The sequence below is a fragment of the Pinus tabuliformis genome, chromosome 8 (assembly GCF_031772625.1).
Source record: "Pinus tabuliformis cultivar Carrire ecotype Pingquan chromosome 8, CPIR1, whole genome shotgun sequence".
In the NCBI taxonomy this organism is placed as follows: domain Eukaryota; kingdom Viridiplantae; phylum Streptophyta; class Pinopsida; order Pinales; family Pinaceae; genus Pinus; species Pinus tabuliformis.
Genome location: NC_142294.1, coordinates 234,121,589 through 234,148,066, shown reverse-complemented (window position 1 = coordinate 234,148,066; position 26,478 = coordinate 234,121,589). Strand labels below are relative to the sequence as shown.

General features: G+C 40.8%; 1 protein-coding gene across 4 annotated transcripts in view; it reads left to right on the top strand.

Annotated features, from left to right (window-relative positions):
• LOC149234979 (uncharacterized) overlaps positions 1–25,243 on the top strand; it is a 178,721-nt gene extending 153,478 nt beyond the window's left edge. For 2 of the 4 annotated variants that reach the window (XM_089372033.1, XM_089372032.1), the window contains 2 exons: positions 24,754–24,813; positions 24,936–25,243. The gene's annotated coding sequence lies outside the window, so the exon portion shown is untranslated. Of the gene's footprint in view, positions 1–24,753 lie in introns of all 4 variants that reach the window. The other 2 variants (XM_089372031.1, XM_089372030.1) reach the window with 1 other exon arrangement.
• Positions 25,244–26,478: the final 1,235 nt, after the last annotated feature.

The following is a 26,478-nucleotide window of genomic DNA, read 5'->3' as shown; positions in this document are numbered from 1 at the left end:
AATCCAATCTTTCCCACAAGGCTTGTGCTTCTTTGGGGCTAATGTCATGGACACTTTTTTCATTCATTTTTCATGATCTTGCATATAATGCCAAAATGGAATCGCCAGGGTGAATTAAAATGCCTTGATAGATGCTTGCTTCACCCCACAAGCATTTAGCTTTGAAGTTCGATTAAGAACTAGGGCTTTGTTCTTCCGATGCAGTCACCAAGAATGATATGTTAATGATGTCGCAAGGGAAACAAGACACGTCTTGTGTCCCCAACAATGGCACCAAAAATGTTATCGCTCAATCTAGTAGGGGTCTTAGGAGGGGATCCTATAGAGCAACTGCTAGGTCGAAGCAACAATGGAGCGGTAGCCCATTGTTACTTCAGCTAAGGCTCCCTGCTCTTTACAGACTTTCACTGGTGCGAGGAGTCACGGTACATGGAGGATCACTAGGGAGAACAGATCAATGAATGGATAGAGAGTGATTCTTAGGGCCTATTCGCAAGAGAGGCTCAATTAGATGGGTTGCTTGCTCGAAAAGCAAGGTGAAATTCTCTCTAAAAAGGGCTAAAGGGATTCTCAAGGCTAGGGTTTTGGAATGTATCTTATCAAGGAAGTTCCTAGACCGGAAAATCCTTATGGAAACTTGACTTCTATGTGATCTTTGTGGAATTAGAGTTAATAAGTGGCAGGGCCACAAAGGACGAAGTGGACCCACAATTAGGTCTAGGAAGTGGAGTTGATTCACCAAGGGAGGTCTTGACCTAATTATGGAGGAGAAGAGGATCGAAGGACAATTTTTTTTGATAATTGAATTCAATGATCCTAATAACGACACTAGCCAAGGGAAACGTATGGCAATAAACGATCCTTGAGCTAGGGCTTGTTATATCTCAAGATCGCATCATCGGAATTTCTTGAAATTTGGAGAGCCTCTGGAGAAAACCCCAACGCAATTGTGGACAAGAGATTGAATTTTTTTGATGGCTACAATGGGAGAAAAATGATGCCCTAGGTGACCTATGGAGGCCAGGCCTAGAAAGAGAAGGAGAGGTGAGAAAAATAAGCTTTAAAAGTGATCACCTATGGAGGGATTATTGCCTTATCATTTGGGAGAGATGGAGTCATGGAGAAAATCTTGCTTGGAAAGAATTTACCCAATCAAGGAGGCCTTCAAGTAACTTCGCATGGCATTACGACATGAGAGAAACTACTCGAGGGCATTAACTTCGATATGCAATAATTGACGACTTATCAAGATGTATTGAACAAAAATAATCTCTAGGAACATTCACCCATACGTACATTGCCCATGCAATGATGTAATGCTATAAAAGATCAAAATTTCCACAATTTTGTATAGAGAAGTAGTAAATTTCAGACTTGTATAGTGAAAATCCCAACAACATTTGTGTGACAAAGTAAATAACAAGAATAAGCATGAATAAGATTACTTACATGTGCAAATGAGTATATCCAATCATCATATTATGCCAATAATGAAGCTTGAAGACAAGAGAAATAGATCCAAACATCAAAATTCATTCATGTAATCCAAACTCGTCCTCCAAAAGGGATTGCGAAGTTCACAAGTAGCTACTAAACCCAAATCCAAGTCACGATGAGAGTATGAATCACCTCTCATCTATTTATACAATCTCTAATGAGTTCGATTTATCTAATTTGGCCTAATTAAGCCCCAAATAATATAATAATGTGCTACAATAACATTCATTGGTGACAACCCAGCAAGACAACTCAATAACATAAGAATAAGCCTCTCAAGAGGGTAGAATGATCAATATAGTGAGTCGTTGGGCCTTTGAGGAGGCCTAATGAGGTCCAAGGGGTGCCATGATGTATCTAATTTGGCCTAATTAAGCCCCAAATAATAAAATAATGTGCTACAATAACATTCCTTGGTGACAAGCCCACCAAGATAGCTCAATAACATAAGAATAAGCCTCTCAAGAGGGCAGAATGATCAATATAGTGAGTCGTTGGGCCTTTGAGGAGGCCTAATGAAGTCCAAGGGGTGCCATGATGTGAAAATGGACTCCAAACATAGTGGACAAGGGGTTGACCCCTTGTTTTCCAAGCAAGAACCTGTGGTGCTCCCAAGTGGGTGTGGGGGCACAAGGACATCCCCATGGGTCTCCAAGTGGATCGAAAATGCCTGTATACCATTTGTAAGCACTAGTATGACGACATAAGCCCTCCCTCTGCAACGGGAGACATTCTCTGGACCCTAGAACATCTGCCAAGTGTATGGTGCAAGTGTGGAGCTGACTGGGAATAGTGAACTAGGTGTATCATCCTCATTCAAAGCTGGAACATGAGCAATCAATGGTCGGTGCTAGGGATCCATGAAGTAATCTCTGCTATGGTGGAGGCCCATGGCTCTCAACGCTCACCCTACAAGTGCCCATGTGGCCCTCTAGAGGGCTAGGACCTCGTATAGGGAGACCAAGCCCTGAATGGAAACCCACTTGCAATCCTGCATAAGATCCAATGCGTCCCCTTGCCCTCTAATACAACAAATCATTAGAATAATCAAGTAAAAGAGTTTACAAATCATGGAATCAATGAGGCACTTCATGGTGGCATGCCCTTCCATAGTGGGCTTTGGCATGTACAAGTGTCTCCAAGCTCAATAAAGGGGTTAGCTAAGGACCCTATTAGGTGGTTTTAGCCTTTAAAGGGGGTGGCATGTCCATGGTACATCCATCAAGTGGAAGGTGGCAAGTGATATGATAATGGAAGAGAGTGGGGTCAAGGGAAGGATCAAAGCCACATGTCATGGGACAAAAGGGTAGCTATAATGAGGGAAGCCCACACTTGGGTATATGATTGTAGGAGGGATCGTGGTACATATGTTACCTCGACCTTTGTTTTTCCACCCTTCTTCATATGCCTTATGCCTTTTAATGATTTTTCTTCATAATTGCTCGGGGCTCCAGGGGATGAGAGCATGATGTGTGGTATATAGCAGTAGGTACCCACTTTTAAGGTGGAGCATTACATTGGCCACCAAGGGTTGGGACCATCATGGGTTCCTTAATGTGGAGGGGGCTAATTTAGGGCTCATAGGAACCAGGGTGATGGCCATATATAAGGGGTAGAGCTTATGTTTGGTTTTTGTCCATGTGCTAAATTTGTATGTCCCGACCATCTTTTGCATTTTGTAGTACATTTCCCGTTGAGAGTGTGGAGGGGACTAATTTAGGGCCCATAGGAACTAGGGTGATGGCCATGTATAAGGGGTAGAGCTTATGTTTGGCTTTTGTCCACGTGCTAAATTTGTATGTCTTGACCATCTTTTGCATTTTGTGGTACATTTCCTGTTGAGAGTGACCAAATTATGTTTTTTTTTTTACCACGCTGATCCAAGATCTGGGCAAGGGGGGGAGGCTAACCCTATGTGGACCCGAATGGGAAGAATGATGAATGGGGTCAAAATGAGCGGAAAGGAGCGATGTATATGGTGTCAGGAAGCAAGACCACAAAACCAAAATTGAGATTTCTCACATAGTACTAACCCTAAAGCTAGTGGCAAGTAAAGGAGATCCCATGGGACTAGGATATACGGCTGAATAGCAAATCGGGCAGAGGAGACAAGAGCACAAACCTTGCCCGCTCTTTTTGCCGGATCTCCCCACCAATCCATGCCCAAAAGTGTCCATGAAAAGTAAACAAAATTACTCAACTAAACCAATGAGAAGTCATACCTTCAGGGTCGGGAGGCCCACCTTCAAACATACATTCATAATAGATGGGCGAGGGACCACATGAGTGGCTCAGGTGGCGGAGAAAAGGGCACGTCGTATTATCTGGTGGCTGTTGGCTGCCGATTGAGGACCATCTAGGAGAAAAGTTTTCTCCTATGTATACTACCCATAGATAGTGGGTAACATCTAGCTCCAAATGGGACATGAACTCTCGGGAAGGTGCACAAAGCTACTCGAACATGCTTCATTTCAAAAAACATATTTCTCCTTATCCAAATGTAGTGATCTTTAGGTCGATTTTTGGTCCTCTCGAAAATAGGAATTTAATGAAATAATTATCTCCATCAAATGAGCTATTCAAAGTGGAATTTGGCCCTAGTTGCCAACTTTAACACTCCCTCTCAACTAGGGAGAATTCCACTTGCCAATATCTGACCATCGATCATCATGCCATCCTCCCATTGTGTGCCATCTCTACATCTTATCTCAACTCTGCTGAACACTGATATAGATAATGAAGAAGAATCGATTGAGAGTGAGTCACAAGACCTTACCACTCTCCATTGACAAAAGTTAGACCTCAGAACCAAACCCCAATTAGACTTGATCCCAGATCAATTTGTTGAACGTCATGCATGCTAGAGACAGGGAGTACGACAGTACATGATGCATCCATCTATAGTACTATGGTCCCTATCCTCTTTTCCCAACTCATTGGGCAGATGAGAGGTACTTCCCAAGAGTCCCGGACTATATTGGTAGGATGCATGCTAGGGCAGTTGTAGGAGAAGGTGAACCACTAATCCTGCTCATATTCCATAAGAGAAGGTGAATCACTCATCCTATGCATATATCATCAGCCATAGGGGAAGGTGAACCACTCACCCTATGTTCTCATATATCATCATGGGGTTTCATAGGGGAAGGTGAACCACTCACCATGTACACAACGTACCTATAGGGGAAGGTGAATCACTCACCCTATGGTCGTACATAGCTCCAAGAAGTACCCCAGGTCCCCAAGAGCTCCTAGAGCTCAGTGTCCAACTCACGCTGGACCGTCATGGGAGGGTCCTTCCACGTCTCCAAGCCTCTCTCAAAAGGTTAAAAACTTGACCTTCCCCAAGGGCTTCATGAGGATTTCAACAACTTGCTCATCAGTCCTGATGTGTTGGAGCCTTATTTCTCCCCGTTGTACCATATCTTAGATAAAGTGGTTCCTAATATCAATGTGCTTGGAGCGGTCGTGGAACACGGGGTTCTCTGAAAGGTGAATCCCACTCTGATTGTCGCAATAGATCATGGTGGTATCCAACACGTGCTCAAATAGCTCACTGAAGAGCTTCCTTAACAATATAGCTTCACAACAGGCCATACTAGCTGCAATGTATTCGGCCTTGGCGGTGCTTAGAGCAACCGATTTCTGCTTCCTGCTCATCCAAGAAATTGAAGCATATCTGAAGGAGAAGCAACATCCTGACATGCTCTTTCTATCCACCACACTGCCAACCTGGTCAACATCAGAATATCCATGTAGCCTCAAATTCCTGACATTGTATGTTAGTCCATAGTTGGTAGTGCCACGAAGATATCTCAAGAGATTATTTGCAACAACCCAATGCATGTGATGAGGCTCAACCATAAATTGACTCAAAGTATTTACAACGAAGCATATATCTGGTTGGGAGTTTACTAAGAACATTAAGGCCCCCACAAGTTGTCTATATTCAGAAGGGTTTTCCAATTCGGGCTCAACAACACTTCCACATAGCTTTTTGAAGTTGAATTCTATCGGAAGACATAGACTTGCATTCCACCATCCCACATCTCTCTAGCAACTTCACAATGTATTTTCCTTGAGAGAGGAACATCTCGCTTGGCTTTTTCTAGACCTCTAGGCCTAGGAAGTAATGCATCAATCCTGGGTCTTCATCTCGAACTCAGAAGTCAACTCCCTCTTGCATTGATAAATGAGAGGGTCTGCACCAGTTAGAAAAAGATCATCATCATGAAGGACCAAAATAAGAGGCATGTCCTTTTAAACCTTGAAGTATAGGTTTGGATCAGCATAGCTTTTAGTAAATCCCAACTTCATAAGATAATTATCAATTCTCTCATACCAAGCCTTAGGGGCTTGTTTCAACCCATAGAGGGCTTTCTTCAACTTGGATACATGTGTCCTTCTATCTTGTACTTCAAACCCCTGAGGTTGTTCCAAGTAGACTTCCTCGTTAAGTGAGCCGTGCAAGAAAGCAATCTTGACATCCATTTGATGTAGGCGTCATCCTTGATTTGCAACGAGAGCAATAATAGATTGGATAGTAGTATATTGTGCAACTGGTGCAAAATTGCAAATATTTCATCTTAGTTCACTCCTTCCTTCTGAGAGAAGTCAAGAGCTACGAACCTGGCCTTATATTTTTCAACACTTCCATCAGCTCCATGTTTAATTTTGTGGATCCATTTAGAAGTGATCACATACTTTTCCTTGAGTCTAGACAGCACATCCTAGACATCATTCTTCATGATCGATTCATATTCCTTATTCATCGCATCTTTCCATACTTGGTGTTTTACAACTTCTTTGAAGGTGCAAGGTTCAGTTTGAACAATAGTACTCATGGTAGGCAAGTACCCTTGATACTTGTTCGACTTCTTACTTTATGTCCCTCTTGGAGAAGTATGTCTTTCAACATCTTCGAGAGTATCTTTGAGCCGTAGTGGTATTTTCCTTGAGGCAGAGGGATCACCAAGAGGTGGATCAATAGAATCCATAGGGCCATCAACATCAGGCATAGGTTCATCCATCAAAGGTTCATCTTGTTTTTTGACAGTGTCATCATCATCCTTCCTTGAGATGGGGAGGTCTCTAGCTTTCACGAGGGCCGTGTCTTCATCAAAAGTAACATCATTGCTTACTTCAACATCTCTTTGACTAGGTACATAGATTCTATATGCCTTCGAATTTTCACTGTAGACGACGAATATACCTTTCTTCCTGTGTTAATTTTAGGTATGTTCTACGCTTAGAGCAATTTATTTCAATTTTCACAGTTAACTCAATATCTTTTCCAGATTAGCAATCACATCAGCATTAAAGTAAACTGCAGATAGAACATAAACATAAATCACAGAAGACAAGCCAAGACAAGAGGACACAAGATGTGGCGCTAGCCAGGGACAAGCCCCAATGTGGGGAAACCCTTGATCAATTCTTCTTATATGTTCTTCAATAGCTCAATATATATATATATATATAGAGAGAGAGAGAGAGAGAGAGAGTACATTTACAATAGAAGTCAATACTTCGACTTATCTAGATGAGAGCATAGATCATCTCTAAGAAGATGATACATGAGATTAATTGAAGACATGCTGCTTCAACTGATTCTCCAAGGTGACTCCTTCACCTATCATTGTGCTGCATCTCGTCATCATGCTGCACCTCACTGTGCTGCACCATGTTGCACCCATCATCACAATGTTGGACCTCATGACCATGCTGTACACATCACACTGCTGCACCTTATGCTGCATTGCTGTTCCATGTGCCATTGTTGCACCATGCTGCCACAGTTGTCCCATGTGCCATACTGTACTAAGCACCATGCCTAGCTGTCCCATTTGCTTGCTGCATCTTGCCATTGCTGCTATCCCATTGTGTCATTGCTGTCCTATTTATTCTGCAATTGTCCCTTGCAGCTTCATGCTTGCCACTGCTGCCTAGTTATATTGTTGTAGCTGCTATCCCTAACAGTCATGCTATTCCAATTGTGCTGTCCCAACATGCTGCTGTCCATAATGACATTGCTGTCTCATCATTGTGCGGTCCCAACATGCTGCTGTCCATAATGTCATTGCTGTCCCATCATTATGCTGCTGCTATCCATTGCTGTCCCATCATTTTGTTGCTGCTGTCCATTGATGTCCCATCATCCAGAACAACCTTCTATGAGGGCAACCTTCACACAGACCTTGCTTCCTCTTCACACAGTCCTCAAGGAGAAAATATGAGCTCCTTTCCTTTGCTCTCCAACAGTCACAAGGGTGACCTTAACGTCCCCTCTTCTTTTGTTGAAGTAGACCTTGTAGCCTAGCATACCGGCCCTCCTAACAACAGATTGGTCCTCCAAAAGACCCATGGCTTTTGTTGCAGCTAAGACCTATTAGGGCATCATATATCCTCCTTTTGATTACCATTGAGACAACGTGGAGGATTGGGGTATGACTGCATCCTCTAGGTTAGGTTAGGGCTCCTTCTTTGATAGCGTTAGGGCTACCTTCAGATCTGCGTTAGGGCAGCCTTTAGGTCTGCGTTTTAGTAGGGACCAATGTATAGGTTTAGGGCTCCTTCTTGATAATGTTAGGGTTTCTCTTCATGACTGCATCCTCTAGATTAGGGCAACATATTTCTTCTTCTTGATTGTGGCTAGGGCAACCTCTTTTCCTCCAACATCTAGGGCTTCCACTCCTAGATTTCTCTTCCACTAAAACGCAAGACAAGTGGAGAGAAGTCAAGATAGAAGTGTGTGTGAAATGACTCTCAAGTCATCTCCTTTTATACTAAAACATTGAGCACATGTTGGGTTTATTTAGTTGCTAGCCAACCTTGACGAATTGTCTTATAACACAAATAAATTCATAACTCCATGAATACTTATCAGAATCGGATGATCTTTAGATCAATCCTACACCTCTCAATGAGAGGGATCCAAGAATAATAAGAGCTGCCATAAATAAGATGACCCACATGGAGTTTGGCCCTAGTTGCCAATTTTAACATCCTAGAAGCTTCCAACTTATTCCTTTTCTCTTTAGGCACATGAAAGTATACCAGACAACCAAATATTCTAAAATGAGAAGCATCAGGTTTCTTATCAGTGAAGATTTCCTCGGGTGTCTTGAAATCCAAAGCTTGCTGCAGGCTCGTATTTTGAACATATACGGTAGTGTTGATAGCTTCTCCCTGTTGAAGAATGTAACTAGGTTCGGTCTTCATAATTGTATTTGAGTCATTATGAAATGTACTTATCAAAAGAATGAAAAATAATTTTTTTATTATTATTACAATGACTTATTAAAGCATGGGTTTCATGCTTGGGTCATCATTTTATTAGTCAAAGTCCCCATTGAGGACTCCTAGGATTTATATTGAGTCATTAGAGTCATTGTACATTTTATGAGACCCTTCTTGGGCTTTTGAATCATGTAAAAATAATTATTTTTGAGTCAAATATGAATTTTGTCACCTCCACACCAAGTCGGCCCTTGCCTGATGAAGTCGGCCTACAAAGGAGCAATTCGACCCACAAGAAGGCTATATATAGAAGTGCAATTCGATCTACTTGCTCACCAACTCAACAAGTTTGATATATACAAGAAGTAGTGCAGAAAAGTGCAAAGTACAAGGAGAAGGAAGTCAATTGTAGGATTGCAGTTTTTGGGCTACTTATCTCTCTCTCTCCTACGAATTTACTGGACAATTGTGGGATCGATGTACTGCAGTTGCAGGATCGAAGTGCTGGAGTTGCAGGATCGAAATTTTGTAGTTGCAGGTGGTTGAAGTTGCAGGGGTTGAAGTTGCTGAGGTCGAAGTGTTGCTGCTGATTGAAGTTTTGCTGCTGCAAGGTCGAAGGTCTAGATCGAAGCTGCTGGAAGGAAGGGCTGACTTGGTGGTTGGAGAAAGTCTGTGTCTAGGTTGAAGAGTCTTGGATTATCTCGGGAAAACTATTGAAGGAAGATATTTGATTGGGTTTTCCCATAGATAGGGGTTTTGCCCTGACAGAGTGCCTACATCTTGTGTCTCTTGTCTTGTGATCTTCATACACACATAATTTGGTAATTACTTCATGAAAGATAATATAATAAATAAGTAAAACAAGCCAAAATAATTCACAAGTAATTATCAAGAAAGAGGAATCAAAAACCCTAATTCTACTAGCACTGATTTCTCAACACTCCCCACAAGAATTTCAGTAGACCTTGATCATAGATCATGGCACGAGTGGCTTCCATGATTGTTTGATTTTTCCTTTTAGCAACAACATTCTGCTAACGAGTGTATGGAACAGTTGTCTCCCTCTTAATGCCAAACTCTTTACAAAAGTCATTGAATTCATTTGATTCATATTCGGTTCTGTTGTCGGTCCTCAACGTCTTGATCTTTTTCCATATTTGCTTTTCCACCAATGCTTTGAAAGAACGAAACCATTTGAACACTTCATTCTTCTTCTTCAAAAAATAGATCCATGTTTTGCATGAGAAGTCATCCACAAAGATTTGTAATATGTGTATCCTCTCATTGAGGTTAAGGGCAAGGCACCAGATAGGTCCGAATCGACCAATTGAAGAATATCAATTGTCTTGCTTTCACTAGAAGGGAATGGTCCCTTTGTATGTTTCCCAACAGCACATCCCTGACGTACTCCTTCATGGCTGATGTTAAACTCAGGCATACCTGTGACCATCTTCCTTACCCTAGGTAAGGCTTTGTAATGTAAGTGGCAAATCTCTGGTGCCATAGCTCACATTGAAGAGAAGTATCACTTGCCAAAGCTCCCAAAGGACTTCCACCAACTTGATAGAGACCATCAACCCTAAATCCAAGAATAAATGCATATATAGGGTTTCTATGCCAAATATGCACCTTTCCATTAATAAATGCTACCTTGAAGCCTTTATCTTCCATTGCAAAAATAAACACCAAGTTCTTCTTTAAATCGGGAAAATACAACACTTCTAGTAGATAAATGGTTTGGCCTCGATTCAAGTGAAGAGTGACAATACCTATCTCTTTCACGGGGTAGGTGGCATTATTTCCAAGTATGATCTTCAGATTAGTTTTCTTCTCTATCAAATTTGAGAGGGCCTCCTTGTATCCAGTGAAGTGCCTTGAGGCTCCACTATCAATCAACCAATGATCCAAAGTATTCGGAGAAGCAATAGATAGAGCAGATATAAGATAAAATTCATCTTGTTTTTCTACAACATTACTTTCATCATACTTGGAATTTCTTGTCCTTTTGGTAGGTTGACCATTTCCATTTTGAGCAACTGGAGCATTCCCCTTTTCTTTGTTGTTGAACTTGGTGTTCCTTTGATTGCTATTGCTTTTGTAATTGTTGTTGTTGTTGTCATCTCCCTTGGAGGATTCTTCTTGTGAGGACAATTTCTAGCATAATGGTTGAACCTGTTACAATTTTAGCATCTTCCTTTGAATCCCTTCTTAGATCCTTGACCCTGTTTCCACGGACCAACATCTTTCTTCCTCTTTGCATGTGCAGAGAAAGTGGTAGGTTCATTTCCATTGTATGATTTATCTGTTTCCATCATTCTCGTCTTCTCTTGAGTGCATCTAGCCAATAACTCATTGAGACCAGGTATCCTGTCATTGTTGGGAATGGTGGTAACAAATACATCCCATGGTCTTGAAAGGCCTCCAAGAGCAATGAGAGTGAGTTCCTTGTCAGCAGTAATATCTCCAATAGATAGTAGGTCATTATTGATTTGAGTTATTCTCATGAAGTAGGATTGGATAGACTCCCCTTTATCCATGTTGATATCCTTCAACTTGTTTTTGAGAAAGAGGATTTGATTTGCATTGTTCACTTTGAACATCCCAACCAACTTATCATATATTTCCTTAGATGTTTCCAAATTAGAAATAGAGTGTAAAAATTTCTCATTTCCCACCCCGGTTTTCAGTTTCACCTTATTTCCCCAAAATAGTTAAATGCCCATTCCCATATCCATACATTCAACACTGGAAAATAAATTTTTGCTGAAAACACAAATTCTGGAAAAATTACAGAATGCTGGAAAATGTAGAAATATAAAAATCAACACATACAAACAGCCATTTAACACATTTAAACACAGTGATTTTTGGTCAAGGTGACCCTGGAAAAACCCCCTACAACTCTTGGGGAAAACCAATTCGAGAGCTCTTTCTTATTTCTGGAAAATGCTTTTTACAGTGAGAAATATTCAACAAAAAAATCAGCAAGCAAATTTTACAACTTATCTCGTTTTCCGTGCCTCAGCCAACTGGAAAACTTTCCAACAGCAAAACAGAACAGCAATAAATGTTGTACATCCTCCTCGATTTCTGTGTCAATTTTCAGCGTTAAATTCTGCTGTAGGGCCTGCCTAGAAAGGCGTGCAAGCTGCCAGAAATTCTGCTGTACAATTTCCTCGATTTCTGTGCCTAAAACTGTTGTACGACCTCCTTGAAAATTTGCTGTACGACCTCCTTGAAAATCGTGCCAGCAAACTCAGATTTCTACTCGATTTCTGTGCAAACTGCTGTACGGCCTCCTTGAAAATCGTGCCCAAAAATCTGCCTTTCACTGTACGCTGACTCAGCTGTACGGACTTGCTGGAATACTGCCTTGGAATGTGTGCCAAGCTGCTGCCTCCTTCTCCTCCTTGTCCAGAAATCTCCCCTGCTCTCTTGCTCTCCTTCTCCCAATCTGCTCATGAAAAAATGAATGACTTTTTCTTCCTTTTCCTCCTTTAATCTAACCCTAAGTGAATTTTGGGTGATCCCTAAATCCAATGGCTGAAATAGATTGAGATCTAGGGCTGAGATTAAATGCTCATTTAAATCTCACTTTCTATTTTTTAATTCACCCCACTTTAATAAAGACCCACTTAGTCATTTATTTCCAAAGTCACTTTTCCTTTCTAATTTTACATTGACTTTATTAAAGTCACTTTAAAATTAGACTTTAGTAACTTTATCACTTAAAGTCACTTTTAAATTAGATTTGACTTTATAAAAATTATAAAGTCACATTAGGAGAAAAATTAAATTCTTTTGGACACTTTTCCCTAGGACAAAGATCAAAGCTTTAGGGAACCCCCTGTCCTCCGGTACCAATTTTCAACACTCCCTCTTACCGAGGAAGGTGTTCCTCACCACACCCATCTTGTCTCTGAAGTAGTCATGCTTGCCCCGTGGTAAGGCTTTGGTAAGAATATCTGCAACCTGCTCATCAGTGGGAATATACTCAAGCTTCACAGCACCCTTCTGAACTGTCTCTGATGAAATGATATTTGATCCCGATATGCTTTGACCTGTCATGAAATACTGGATTCTCCGTGAGTTTAATGCAACTCTGATTATCACAGTAAATCACTGAAGGTCTCAACGGCTGACCAAATAAGCCAAACAACATCTTGCGAAGCCAGATGGCCTCACAACTAGCTAGACTGGCTGCCATATACTCTACTTCCGCTGAACTGAATGCTACTCACTGCTGCTTCCGGCTGAACCATGACACTACTGCCGAACCCAACACAAAACAACACCTTGAAGTGCTCTTCCTATCAGAAGCACAACCTGCCTAATCAGAATCAGTATAACCTGTCAATCTCACTCCATCCCCCTGCCTGTAGTTCAGACCATAATCCACTGTCCCCTGCAAGTACCGCAAAATGTGTTTTGCAGCCACCTAGTGAACCTTCCTAGGCTCACACATAAACTGACTCATCGTGTTGACTGCAAAACAAATATCTGGTCTAGTGTTGACCAAATACATCAAGGAACCAATTAGCTGCCTGTACAATGTGGGATCCACCAACTTGGAATCTGAAGCATGAAGCTTCTTCCAGTTGGTAATCATCGGTGTCGACATGGGTTTACAATCCTCCATGTGGAATCTGCCAAGGATGTCCACAATATACTTCCGCTACCCCAGGAAGAAATGCCCCTCCTCCTGCCACACCTCCAAACCCAAAAAGTAATGCATCAAGCCGATGTCCTTCATCTCAAACTCCGCCGCAAGATCTCTCTTGCAGTGCTCTATGAGTCTCTTTGCACCTGTAATGACCAAGTCATCCACATACAGCACCAGAATGAGAGGCTCCTCACCTATCACAATATAGTAAAGGTTCGGATCTGTCTCACTCTATGTGAAACCTATCTCCTGCAAGTATGTATCTATCCTGGAGTACCAAGCTCCTGGGAGCTTGCTTCAGGCCGTAAAGGGCCTTCTTCAGTTTGCACACATGGGACTCCTTCCCATGCACCTCAAAGCCCTGTGGCTGCTCAATGTACACCTCCTCCTGTATGAAGCCATTGAGAAATGCAGTCTTCACATCTATTTGGTGGATCTTCCAACTCATCTTTGCTGCTATCGATATAATGGAGTGGATCGAAGTATATCGAGCCACGGGAGCGAAGGTTTCCTCATAATCAACTCCCTCTACCTGGGAGAACCCTTTAGGCACAAACCTCGCTTTGAATTTCTCAATGCTGCCATCTGCAGCATGCTTTACCTTGTAAAGCCATCTAGAAGTAACCACGGATTTGCCCTCAGGCCTTGGCACCACCTCCCAAACATCATTCTTCATGATAGAAGAATACTCCTCCTGCATGGCCTCTCTCCAGACTTGCTGGCTAGCTGCCTCCTCATAGCTAGAAGGCTCAGAGTCAAAGATGCTGGTAACCATTGCCATATAACTACAAAACCTCTCATGTGGTCTACTCTCTCTGATCGGCCTCTTAGGCTCAGCAACAGATGTGGCATCTCTCAAGGTGTCCTGAAGCCACTTGGGCTTCCTCTTCCCTGAGCGCACTTCTCCCATAGGAGAATGAAACTCCTCCTCCTCATCATCATCAGGAGCCTGAACTCCTGACTATCTGTTTGCTGTCCTCCTGCCTGCACTTGAACCTGTAGAAGCTGAGGTACCATGTGAACTGTCCATCAGTGGGCTCCCTAGTGAACTGCTCTGCACGCTGCCCGGAGCACCACCCCTCTGGCTCGGCGAGCCATTGCTCACTGACGGACCTGACATCTCATAGATGTACCTCCAGATCCTCTTGATCCCTGCCCACTGGATCCCTGCGACTGACTCAACTGCTGCTGAGGGTCTGGCTGATCCAGATACTCTAACTCCCGTGATCTCCTAAAGGCCCTGTCCTCCTCGAACTTCACATCCCGCCTGACAACAACTTTCCTCTGTGCAGGAATGTAAATCCGAAAGGCCTTTGAGGTCTCATTGTAGCCCACAAAGATACCCTTCTTTGCGGTGGGCTCTAGTTTGGTCCTCTTCTCCTTGGGTATGTAGGAGTATGTGATGCACCCAAAGATACGAAGATGACCAATATTAGGCTTCTTCCTAGAAAAAGCCTCCTCCGGAGTCATGTGCCCCAAGGCACGATGCGGACTCCTGTTCTGCAAATAAACAGCTGTGTTGCAGGCCTCTGCCCATAAGAACAATGGCAACCCCTGATCATGTAACATGGCTTTGGCAGCCCCTACGATGGATCTGTTCTTCCTCTCCACAACCCCATTCTGCTGGGGTTTGCAAGGAACAGTGAACTCCCTCCTAATGCCTGCCTCCGCACAATAGTCAACAAACTCTCCAAGGGTGTACTCTCCCCCATTGTCTGACCTCAGGGACTTGATCTTCCGACCTGTCTGTGTCTCCACAAGAGCTCTAAACTCCTGAAACCACTTGAAAACCTCACTCTTGGTCTTCAAGAAATAAATCCAGGTCGTCCTGGAGTGATCATCAATGAATAAAACATAGTACTCATATCCACTCAAGGAAACATGAGACATCCGACCGCTCACATCGGAATGAATCAAATCAAGTATCCGAGTCGCTCTACTGTCACTGCTGGGAAAAGGGGATTTGGCAAACTTGCCTATCGCACATCCTCTACAAGTATCAAAGTGATCAGTACCGAAATCTGGCATACCTGTAGTGATCTCTCGCACGGTCCTCAAGGCTCCATGATACATATGTCCCATCTTGCGGTGCTAAATCTCACACAGCGCAAAACTGCTAGCTCTGCTGTCGGTACTACTGCTCAATGCCAAAAGGGGCTGGAATGCAAACTTGTACACCTTTGCATGGCGTACACCTATCACTCTAGCTGAATCAGCTGGAGTGCCCCTGGGATACATCAACACCTGTCCTCCCCTGAACAGTACTTCATATCCTCTCTCCTCCAAAGCTGAGACAGATATGAGGTTCTTCCTCATCCCTGGCACATAAAGAACATCTGAAACCTTCAAGGGAGGTTTGGACTCCCTCTGAAATGTCAGTGTCGCCACTTCGACTGCTCTAACAACTCTGTCATCACCGAGTACTACCTCTATATCAGTGCCACTCTCTGAAAGCTTTGAGAAGTACTCACGGACTCCTGTAATTTGACGTGAAGCCCCACTGTCCACATACCAGATACCCGAAGATGCTCCGTCAATCGAGGGAAAAGCATGCTCCCTCTGAACCTGTGTGGCAGGTGATCCTACACTAGAGGACTCATACGCAGTGAACGCAAACTCCCGGTCAAAACGACCTGCAAAGTCCTCAACCTCTATTGACGCAGCCAAGTTTTGGTTCTTCCCCTTCTTCTTCTTCTTCTCCGGACACACAACTGCATAGTGTCCTATCTTTTGACAATTCCAACACTTCACCTTGGAATAGTCCTTCTGTGTGTTATCCTGTTTACCTTTACCTTTGCCTTTGCCCCCCACCATTGCTTGTGGAAGCCTGCTTCTTCCCTTTGCTTTTTTTGCCTCCTACCAACAGTGCTACATCCTCATCCTGCTCCGCTGGCTTGGCTGCCCCAAGCTGACCTTTCCTGATCTCTGTCTGAATGCAATCATCCCAAAATCTCTTCCCTGTGGGAAGTGTCTCACGTGCACAAACCCCATCAGCAAAGTTCATCCATGAACGGGGGAGGCCATTCACTGCAATCTGCACCAACTCAGTGGGTGGAATGTCCTCTCCAACTGCTGCCAACTCATCTCTCACATTAGTAATCTTTGTGAGATATCCAGCTGCACTATCATTACCTATCTTAATGGTCTTCAACTTCTCCTTCAGGACCATTTTCCGGTTCTCATTGGTACTTTGGTAGAGATTGGACAATGCTGTCCACATCTCATGGGCGTTTCTCTTTCCTCTCACATGAGGAATGCAATGGTCTTTGACTCCGTCTGGAATCAGTCTCTTACCCTTGTTGTTTTTTTTATTATACTCAGCCAACTGAGTAGCATCAGTAGGCACAACAACATGGTTCTGTGTGGTATGCACCATGATGTCCCAAACTTCTGCCTCCTCAAAGATACTTTGCATTCTCTCCTTCCAAACGCTGTAATTGCTATGCCCATCCAACCTATCCTCCACCCTCAATCCCAATGACATCCTGTTGTCCTAAAACTGAAAAATAGCACTGCTGTAGTAAAGATAAAACTGCTGTTTGTAAAAAATCAGCGTGCTGGAATTTTCTGAGTGAAAAATCAGCAGGCTGTAATTTTTCTCGTTGCCGTCCCAAACCGCACTTCAACACTCAAGCTCTGGTACCATGTAAAAATTTCTCATTTCCCACCTTGGTTTTTAGTTTCACCTTATTTCTCCAAAATAGTTAAATGCCCATTCCCATATGCATACATTCAACATTGGAAAATAAATTTTTGCTGAAAACACAAATTCTGGAAAAATTACAGAATGCTGGAAATGCAGAAATAGAAAAATCAGCACATACAAACAGCCATTTAACACATTTAAACACAATGACTTTTGGTCAAGGTGACCCTGGAAAAACCCTCTATAACTCTTGGGGAAAACCAATCTGAGAGCTCTTTCTTATTTCTGGAAAATGCTTTTTACAGTGAGAAATATTCAGCAAAAATATCAGCAATCAAATTTTACAGCTTATCTCGTTTTCCGTGACTCACAGCCAACTGGAAAACTTTCCAATAGCAAAACAAAACAGCAATAAATGCTGTACAACCTCCTCGATTTCTGTGCCAATTTTCAGCCTTAAATTCTGCTGTAAGGCCTGCCTAGAAAAGCGTGCAAGCTGCCAAAAATTTTGCTGTACGATTTCCTCGATTTCTGTGCCTAAAATTGCTGTACGGCCTCCTTGAAAATCTGTTGTACGGCCTCCTTCAAAATCGTACTAGCAAACTCAGATTTCTGCTCCTCAATTTATGTGCAAATTGCTGTACGACCTCCTTGAAAATCGTGCCCAAAAATATGCCTTTCACTGTATGCTAACTCAGCTGTACGAACTTGCTAGAATACTGCCTTGGAATGTGTGCCAAGCTTCTGCCTCCTTCTCCTCCCTGTCTAGAAATCTCCCTTGCTCTCTTGCTCTATTTTTCCCAATCTGCTCATGAAAGAATGATTGACATTTTCCTCCTTTAATCCAACCCTAAGTGACTTTTGGGTGATCCCTAAATCCAATGGCTGAAATAGATTGAGATCTAGGGCTGAGATTAAATGCTCATTTAAATTTCACTTTCTTTTTTTAATTCACCCCATTTTAATAAAGACCCACTTAGTCATTTATTTCCAAAGTCACTTTTCCTTTCTAATTTTACATTGACTTTATTAAAGTCACTTTAAAATTAGACTTTAGTAACTTTATCACTTAAAGTCACTTTTAAATTAGATTTGACTTTATAAAAATTATAAAGTCACTTTAGGAGAAAAATTAAATTCTTTTGGACACTTTTCCCTAGGCCAAAGATCAAAGCCTTAGGGAACCACCTGTCCTCCGGTACCAAATTTCAACATAGAGGCAGCCAAATGCTTTTGAATGGAGTCAATCAAAATTTTCTTTGCTTTGACCTCACGTTTTCTATGCTTTGTCTTAGCAGTGGCCAGTGCATTTGATGGAGGCTCCACCACTTTTCTCTGCACATAGTCCTATATTTCATGCTCTTCCAAAGTCAGGTCCAAAGTCATCTTCCATGCATGATAGTCAGATTTGTGATTGAGCTTGCCCTTAGTCTTTAAGTACAATGTAGAGGCCACAAAGACTTGTCCAATAGTCTTTGTCCAACATATATCTTAGTGATTGCTTTTCTCTCTTGCTTAGGCTTGTCCTCACCTCGGATTTGATACCATGTTAATTTTAGATAACAATGGTATGTTCTATGCTTGCAGCAATTACTTCAGTGTCTTTTTATTAGCCCAAAGATGATTTCCACTTATCTTCCAATAGCAATCACATTAACCATTAATCACATTGACAGTAACTGTAGATAGAACGTGAGCAATAAAAATGCAGAAGACAAGCCAAGACAAGAGAACACAAGAATTTGACTCAAGCTAGGGACAAACCCCCAAGATGGGGAAAACCCTTGATCAATTCTTCTTATTATAGATATCAAATGTTCAACAGAGAGAGAGTACAATAATACAAAGTCAAATTCAAATTTGACTTGCCAAATCACTGTCCAAAACAACCTTGTCAAATTTGCAATTCTGCGCTTAGTCAACAACATTCAAATAAGCCCTAACTAGAAAGCTAAGTTGCATGAAACGACGAAACGTCTAGAAGTTTCTGAAAGAGGGATGGCCCAAAACGCGACCCTCGGAAAATGGAAACGCTTCTGAAACGTCATATATATATATATATATATATTAAATAACACATTATTTTCCAAGAAAAGAAAGAATGAGACATATAAATGACATTTTAGAAGGAAATCCAAATTTATATTAACTCCAACATATGATTACATGAAGCAAATATCCAAAATTAGCCTTTATAGATGAGGCTTTACGTCCAATGATCCAAAATCAACGTTTATATGTGAGGCTCTATGTGATAAAACTGAAATAAAACATGAGCTAAAGACAATTATGGCTACATTAACATATCTTTACCAATAAAACTCATCCCCATTGACAAAGATAGAACAAGATGCTTGTTCAATAGAAGAGACAACTCTACGAGTACTTCCAGTTGCACTTGCACCACCACTGGCACAAATATCAAGAGCAGAAAGAGAGAGCTCTAAATTTGGACATTTGGGTGTTAGAAGGGGCCCACGCCCTTCTTCACCCCTTGAGTTGGCCAAAAAAGGTAAAAAAAAAAAATTAATTTCGCCTTTTTGTTGCCTGAAATCTAGCTTGTAGCAGCTGAAACAAGGTCGAAATGCCGCCGACCATACTGTACGACGTTTTGTAATCCCGAAATGCCATACAGTACGGTCAATGACGTTTCAGCCTCGTTTCAAGTCCGTTTCAGCGTTTCGGGCCGTCCTCTGTACCGGTATGCTACCTTTTTAGGCATTTCTTGCAATATAGCCAGAAAGTCAACATTCGTCAAAGTCTGGTCAACTTCTTCCAAAACAGTTCACTCAAAGGAGAGAGGAACTCAGTCTCTCTTGTTGGTCAAAATCAGCTCAAAACAATCCCAAAAAAGTCTGTCAAACTTGGTCAAAGTCTGCACTTCTTTCTATGGTCAAACATGTGGTCAACACTAGTCAACTAGCCCAGAAATCCTCGATTTGTGTTCCAATTAGTGCAGCCTGCCCAAACAGAAAATCTCCCACAAAAATCATAGTCAAAGGATTTCAAATACACCTGTTGACCACTACGTGTCAACTACCCATAGCAGTACACCCCCTTTTTCGCAAAAGGGATAGCACTTGATCGATATGTCCATGCCATTCGACTGTCATCATCAGCCCAATCATGTTATGTTGTAAACCCAGTTTGCATGTGTAAATTGTAAATAATCTTAGCAGATCTGAGTCATGTATGTAAACTGCCTAGGCAAACCTAATTTTCTAGTGATAATCTACATTCCGGAAGGTTTTTTGTCTCACCGATCCATGATCGGCAGAGTTTTCCTTCAGCTTAACCCCAAAGCCAGAATGAATTTTGTCATTAGAATCTTAGGGGAATCCTAGTGTGCTTCGAGTCTATGTAAAAGTAATTTGGAAATAACTTTAACTATTTGGTTAGGGTATTACAAATTACTTGAACTGCTAGATTATATTTGTGTCGTAGAACTAGATGGTCTATGTCAAATGGGTTTTCCCCCTTGAGATGTAAAATTGTAAAAGTCATGATGTAAAGTGTCTTGAGGGTTAGAAAATGTTTTAATCCCTTCATAAGTCCTAAGTCCTAGGTCCTAGGTGATTTTTCCAAAGGCTAAGTTCGAGGATCCAAAAATAAAAAATAAAAAACAATAAAAAATAAAAGATATAAATAATAAAAAATTAAAAAATTAAAAAATAACTAAAAATAAATAAAAATAAATTAAAAATAAAATTTAAAAAATAATAATAATAAATAAAAATTTGAAAAATAAAATAAAATAATAAAACAATAATAAGTCAAAATTTTGAGTAAATAAATGCAAGATTTTAAATTTTTAATATATTAAAATGCATTTAAAAATTCGACGGATGAGATTAAAAGGGATTTTGATCCTCATCGACGGTCGAGATCATTTTGACATGGATCAGTCGAACTAGCTGTTGGGAATTTTTCCTTTAAATAGAGTGTTAGGGGTCATTTGAGATGAGATTCGATCTTAGAGTCGTGTGCTAAAAAAAGCTCTCTTGTAGTCATTTTTTGTGCAATAAAGAAGGACTTTGGGGTTGAAATCTTGCTGGTGTTACTCTTTTGGAAATGCTGTAAGATGTTTTATTTTTCTGCATAATTTTATTTTCAGCCATTGGTAGTAGCTTGATGAAGATTGATGTAGGCACAAGTATCTTGTCTGATCTCTGGAGTTTGAATGATAGTTTAATTCCTGAAATATAATGGCAGGTATCTCCATTTGATCTGAATTTCTCTGTTGTTTTTCCCTCTATGTTAATGGTTGATTTAAGCTGTGCAGGATATCCTTAGTTTTGAGTTTACCGGGCGTTAGGGGAAGTTCTCGGCTGAACTAGCCAATTCCCGGATTGCGTTTTCTGAAAGAGCCTAGCTAGTTTTAATCCCGGGCTTATCATTTGAAATTTTTTATGAATGCATGAAGGGTTTTCTGAAGTATCTCACATTAAGTTTAAAATTTTGAAAATATTACTATGGATTATTGACAAATCTGGCTGTTTAAGAGTTGAAAATCTGTAAATATTGTAAACTTTTAACTGGTTTTAGGGTTTTCAGTTTTGTTTCTTGCACATTTTACTTCTCGGTGTTTTGTTTTTGCCATTGCAGGTTGCAAGTATAGATTTTAAAAGTTCTTCAAGGTTTTCCATCAGGCAATCAGGGTTTCCATTATGCAATCTGAAGCAGGAAGGGTTTAAAGGTTTAATCAATTTTCTGGACTACGGGTCTGCTACCTGCGTTTTCAATTTTCATTGCCGCCTGGGTTTTACTGTTGCAGAAAAATTTTAAAATTTTTTTTAGAGGCTGCAGTCATTGCTGCTCCCTTCAGCCTGCACAAGACTGGCGTATTCACCTCTTCATGTGACCCCCTCATCCGTCCAGCGCATTGCCACATTGCCAATCCATCCATTCCTCGCTATTTCCTCTCTTCCCCGCAGTCCTCCTTCCTCACTGCGGTGTCCATCTCATGCAATCGCTGCTTATTGCTTATGCTCATCCCATCTCTGCGCATTCCTTCCCTTAGTCCCTGCACACTTGTGTATTTTTGTATCCCTCAGTCCTTTCGCAGCCCCTCAATTCGTCCCTGCTCTTTGCTGCGTCTTGCACGGTCAAGCAAACCCAACCTTTCCTCCATCGAATCGCTCCACTGCTCGACCTCCAACCTGCAAAAAAGTGTACCTTCCTTCTTATGTCTGCGTAACTCTTCATTACGCCTCTCACAGCTGCAGCCTCATCCCCTTGCTCGAGTTCCTTCTCCTCTGCATCCATCCCACGTTTCTCCACGCTGCCATACCTGCAATCTCAAGCCTCATCTGCAGCTCCTCACGTAGCGAACTCATCGAGCTACCCTTCTCCTGTCGATTACCTGCGCAGCAAACACCAAACAAAGCATTTCGATTTTCTTTGTATATACGGCTAGGGTTATATTTAGTTTTATGCATGGGTTAAATTAAAGCTAGGGTATAGTTAGGACTTAAGATTGTCTCACCTTTTTTTTATTTACCTTTTTATTTATTTATTTACTTTTATTTAGTTAGGTTCTAGTTTTAGATATATTCGAGTCATTTTATTTTTTTGAGTTAGATCTTTATTTGGTTTTTCATTTAGATTTAAAAGTTCTATTTATTTAGATTTTAGACTTCATAAATTTCACTTTTCATATGTTTTAGATTTTAGTTTAGTTTTATCTCAGTTTTAAATTTAGAATTTTAAAATCATGAAAATTAAAAGAAATTAATAAAATCATAAAAAGGTTCTTTTTAGATTCTAGATTAGACTTTGGTTTTAGATTAGATTTTAATTTAGGATTTTAATTGTTCTATTTTGATTTTTAACTTGGAATTTTATAAAAATATATAATTTTTTTTTTTTTTTTTGAAAATATTAACTAAAAATAATTGAAAATTCATTTTTGTGGTATCTATGTTCCACTTCTTTATAGTTAAATGCGCTTAAATGTTCGTCTAAAGTTAGCTATATGAAAGTGGTAACTAGTCAGCATTTAAATTTTATGATCACTCAAAGCATTTGATTTTTCTTGAAGTTTAATTGCTGGATCATTGTGCGTTTACCGAATATCTTGCATCGCTTGGGTTATTTGATGATAAATGATTGTTTTACATGGTTTAAATTTCTGTACATTTAATAAATAATCATTTAATCATTAACTCCATAAGGCACTAGTAAATTAATTTCTAAATCAGTCAAGTAATGATATCGCCTTGCTGTGTCTCCCAAGTCCCAACCCAACTGGTCCACAGTTGGTCTTCCTTCATCCCATAGGGTCTACCCCCTTTAGCCTCGAGAGACGGCTTAAACGGAGAGATCGGGGATCAGGGCGACAGCCCTCGGTCTGAGCGTTGTCGTGACAATCTGTGCGACAACAACACCCAAGTCAATGCCCTTCAATAAGTCTGAAATTCAGTCAATCTGAAACAGCCACCTGTCCCTTTGCATGTGTGAGAGATTCCTTCTATTTCTGGAGCAGTACAAACCAATAGCATGAGGAGAGAGAAGATTGTGTTGAGTGGATGAGGTGCCAAATGAGGTTGGAAGTCACTATTATTTATATGAGTCGATGTGGGTCAAAAGACATGTCTCTTGGGCTTCATGAGCCTACATGATGGTGTGGCCGACCTTGACAATTTGCACATGTGTGGGCTTCACTTCAAAAACATATTTCTCCTTGTCCAAATTTAGTGATTTTTAGGTCGATTTTGGTCCTCTCGAAAAGAGGAATTTAATGCAATAATTATCTCCATCAAATGAGCTGTCCAAAGTGGAATTTGGACCTAGTTGCCAACTTTAAGATAGAAGGTAGTTGCACCATAAAGCAAAGGAGAATTCTTTTACAAAGCAAGTGAAGAAACATTAGCATCTTGTTTCATGATTTTTTTTTTATCTGTAGTTTGAAGAGCAAGTCCCAGTGACTGACAAGGAGCATGTTAAAAGAAACAATTTCCATATGTATGCGCCAAAAACATTTCAGGGGTGAAGCATTCTCACAGGTACACATCAAAGCTTATGCGAGTGGTCTAATCATTACAAAGACAGCTATGATGCGGGCGCTTTATGGTTGACAACTTTTATATAAGTGAGCAAAAACAAATATGTTCCTTTGATGCTGCTTTTCATCTGTGTTCTTTGAGACAACAAATTGAGCCACAACTGCAAGCACATATGCTGTACATGAGCAAATAGATCATGGAAATTCTCTAATCTGGTGTAACATCTGTCAACTTTGCAACAATTCATGAGAAATTGTTTCAGTAATATATGGACTGTATGTATGCATTCAGAAAGGCACCAGTAGACACGCTGCACCTGAGGATTGAGCAAATGACTATATTCTATTTATTATATCATATTTTTGGCCATTTATTTTGCCGAGTAACTATGGAACTATCAACTACCTTTCTCACAGTCATGAAAAAGATGATTGGTTGATATTGTGTTTAAGCATTTGACATCTATCTGGATTTCATAACCATCAGATGAGCATTAAAAACTCTGGCTTGGGGTCCTGCATGCATATACATACCCAAATGTCACCACATTAAAGAGACTAGAGAACTGTGTTATTCGTAAATTGCCCTTTTTGTATTTTGTATATTGTAATCTTTCCACCAGAACATACCCTCTTTAGCTTGCAAGATTTTTCCTCTTTAATTACGGGAGTGATAACTTTTTGTGAACTGCTATTGCTCTGCAGGTTGGTGAGGAGTTCCATGGTTATATAACTAAAAGTGAATTCGAGTATGATGTATTTGTGGTGAGTGCAGTTGTGGACATGCATGCAAAATGTGGTGATCTAGATTTAGCATGCGAGATTTTGAAAGAAATTACTGCAGAAATGCTCTATCACGGAAAGTGATGACTGTGGGTCATGTGCAGAATTGGTTTGCTTAGCCTTGGAGTTCTTTTATCAATTCCAAATTGTCGGCATGAAGCCCAGTTCTATAACTGTTTAAAGTTTTCTTCAGGCCTGTGCACATTCTGCTGCTCTGCAACAAGGCAAGGAGATTCGTGATTACATCATTATGACTGGTTTTGAGTTGGATGGTTTTGTTGAAGGTGGGCATGTATGTCAAATGTAGCAGTATAGATACAGCAGCTATGTATTTGATGGTTTGTGTGAAAAAAAATGTTGTATGATAGAATGCGATGATTTCAGGTTATGCATAAAATGTGTATTGTGAATCTATGCCGAGGGGTTGTGACCTGTGTTATCAGAAGATTGGAACCAGCTAAATTAGGCAGTTAGACTGGTTTTGGGGGTTTCCAAATGGAAAACTGATCCGTTAAATCGGAAATGACCAGTTTCATACGGAACCCGATTTTTCCAGTCTGAACCATCCAGTTCCTTGTGGGCATGCATGGGCTGACTAGATTCACTTAAAAATGGAAAATAAAATCCTAAAATACTAAACCTAATTCTGATTACATGCTATACACACAATAAAATTTTGCATATTTATGTCTAATGGTTTGGATTCGCACAGATGTACATGAATATACATTTTTTTATCAGAACTTTAATATTTTATGTATTTTTTGGTCAACCAGTGTTTTTTCTGGTTTTTTACCAATTCTGTTTTTTGGGGTCAACCAGTTTGATAATCATTCTGGTCTTCATAACATTGGTTGGAGCTCAGCTCATCAGGCTTGGACGAATGGTGGTTGTCCCGCATCTGAAGATGTTTTCCAACCGATATAGGGGCCCAGGTCTAGCCAGGCTTGTGGGCAGTTGCGCTAGGCTTAGGAGTATAGTGGCAGTGCCACTGACTCGATCCCAGGTCTACTCAGTGATAGGTAGCAGGTCTATCAATTCTCCTGATTAAAAAAGAAAACACTGGTTGGAACTCTTCTGATAGATACAAGTGGCAGGCAGAAATCTGAATTTGATCACATGCAATGTGTTGATTCCTGAGTATGTCACTCGTGCGCATGCTAATGAAACCTTGAATCTCCTTTATCAAAAGCAAAACAGGCATGAAGTAACCTAGTCACTCACACAAATGCTTTTACAACAAGTTCTTTCTTAGAAGTTTTGAAGTAGACCAAGGAGATCCATGGTTACCTAGTCATGGCTCATAGGTGGATTTGGATCAAATTTATTCGTGATCAGTGCCCTTATTTTCACGTGTGCAGAATGTGGGATTATAGAGTTTGAACGTCACCTGTTTTCCAAAATGCACATAATATACGTAGTTTTAAAAATGAAATGATTGTTGGGTATGGAATAGATGGTATGTTGAAGATACCCTTACTCTATTTCCTCAAATGCAAAAGGCATGTACAAAGCCAAATCCGATCGCCTTCTTTGCTATTTTATCTTCATGCAGCCATGTAGGCCTAGTATACAAGGCCTGGCATTCTTTCATAGTATGATTCGAGATCATTGCATCACACTCGACGGAGAATACTACACATGCAA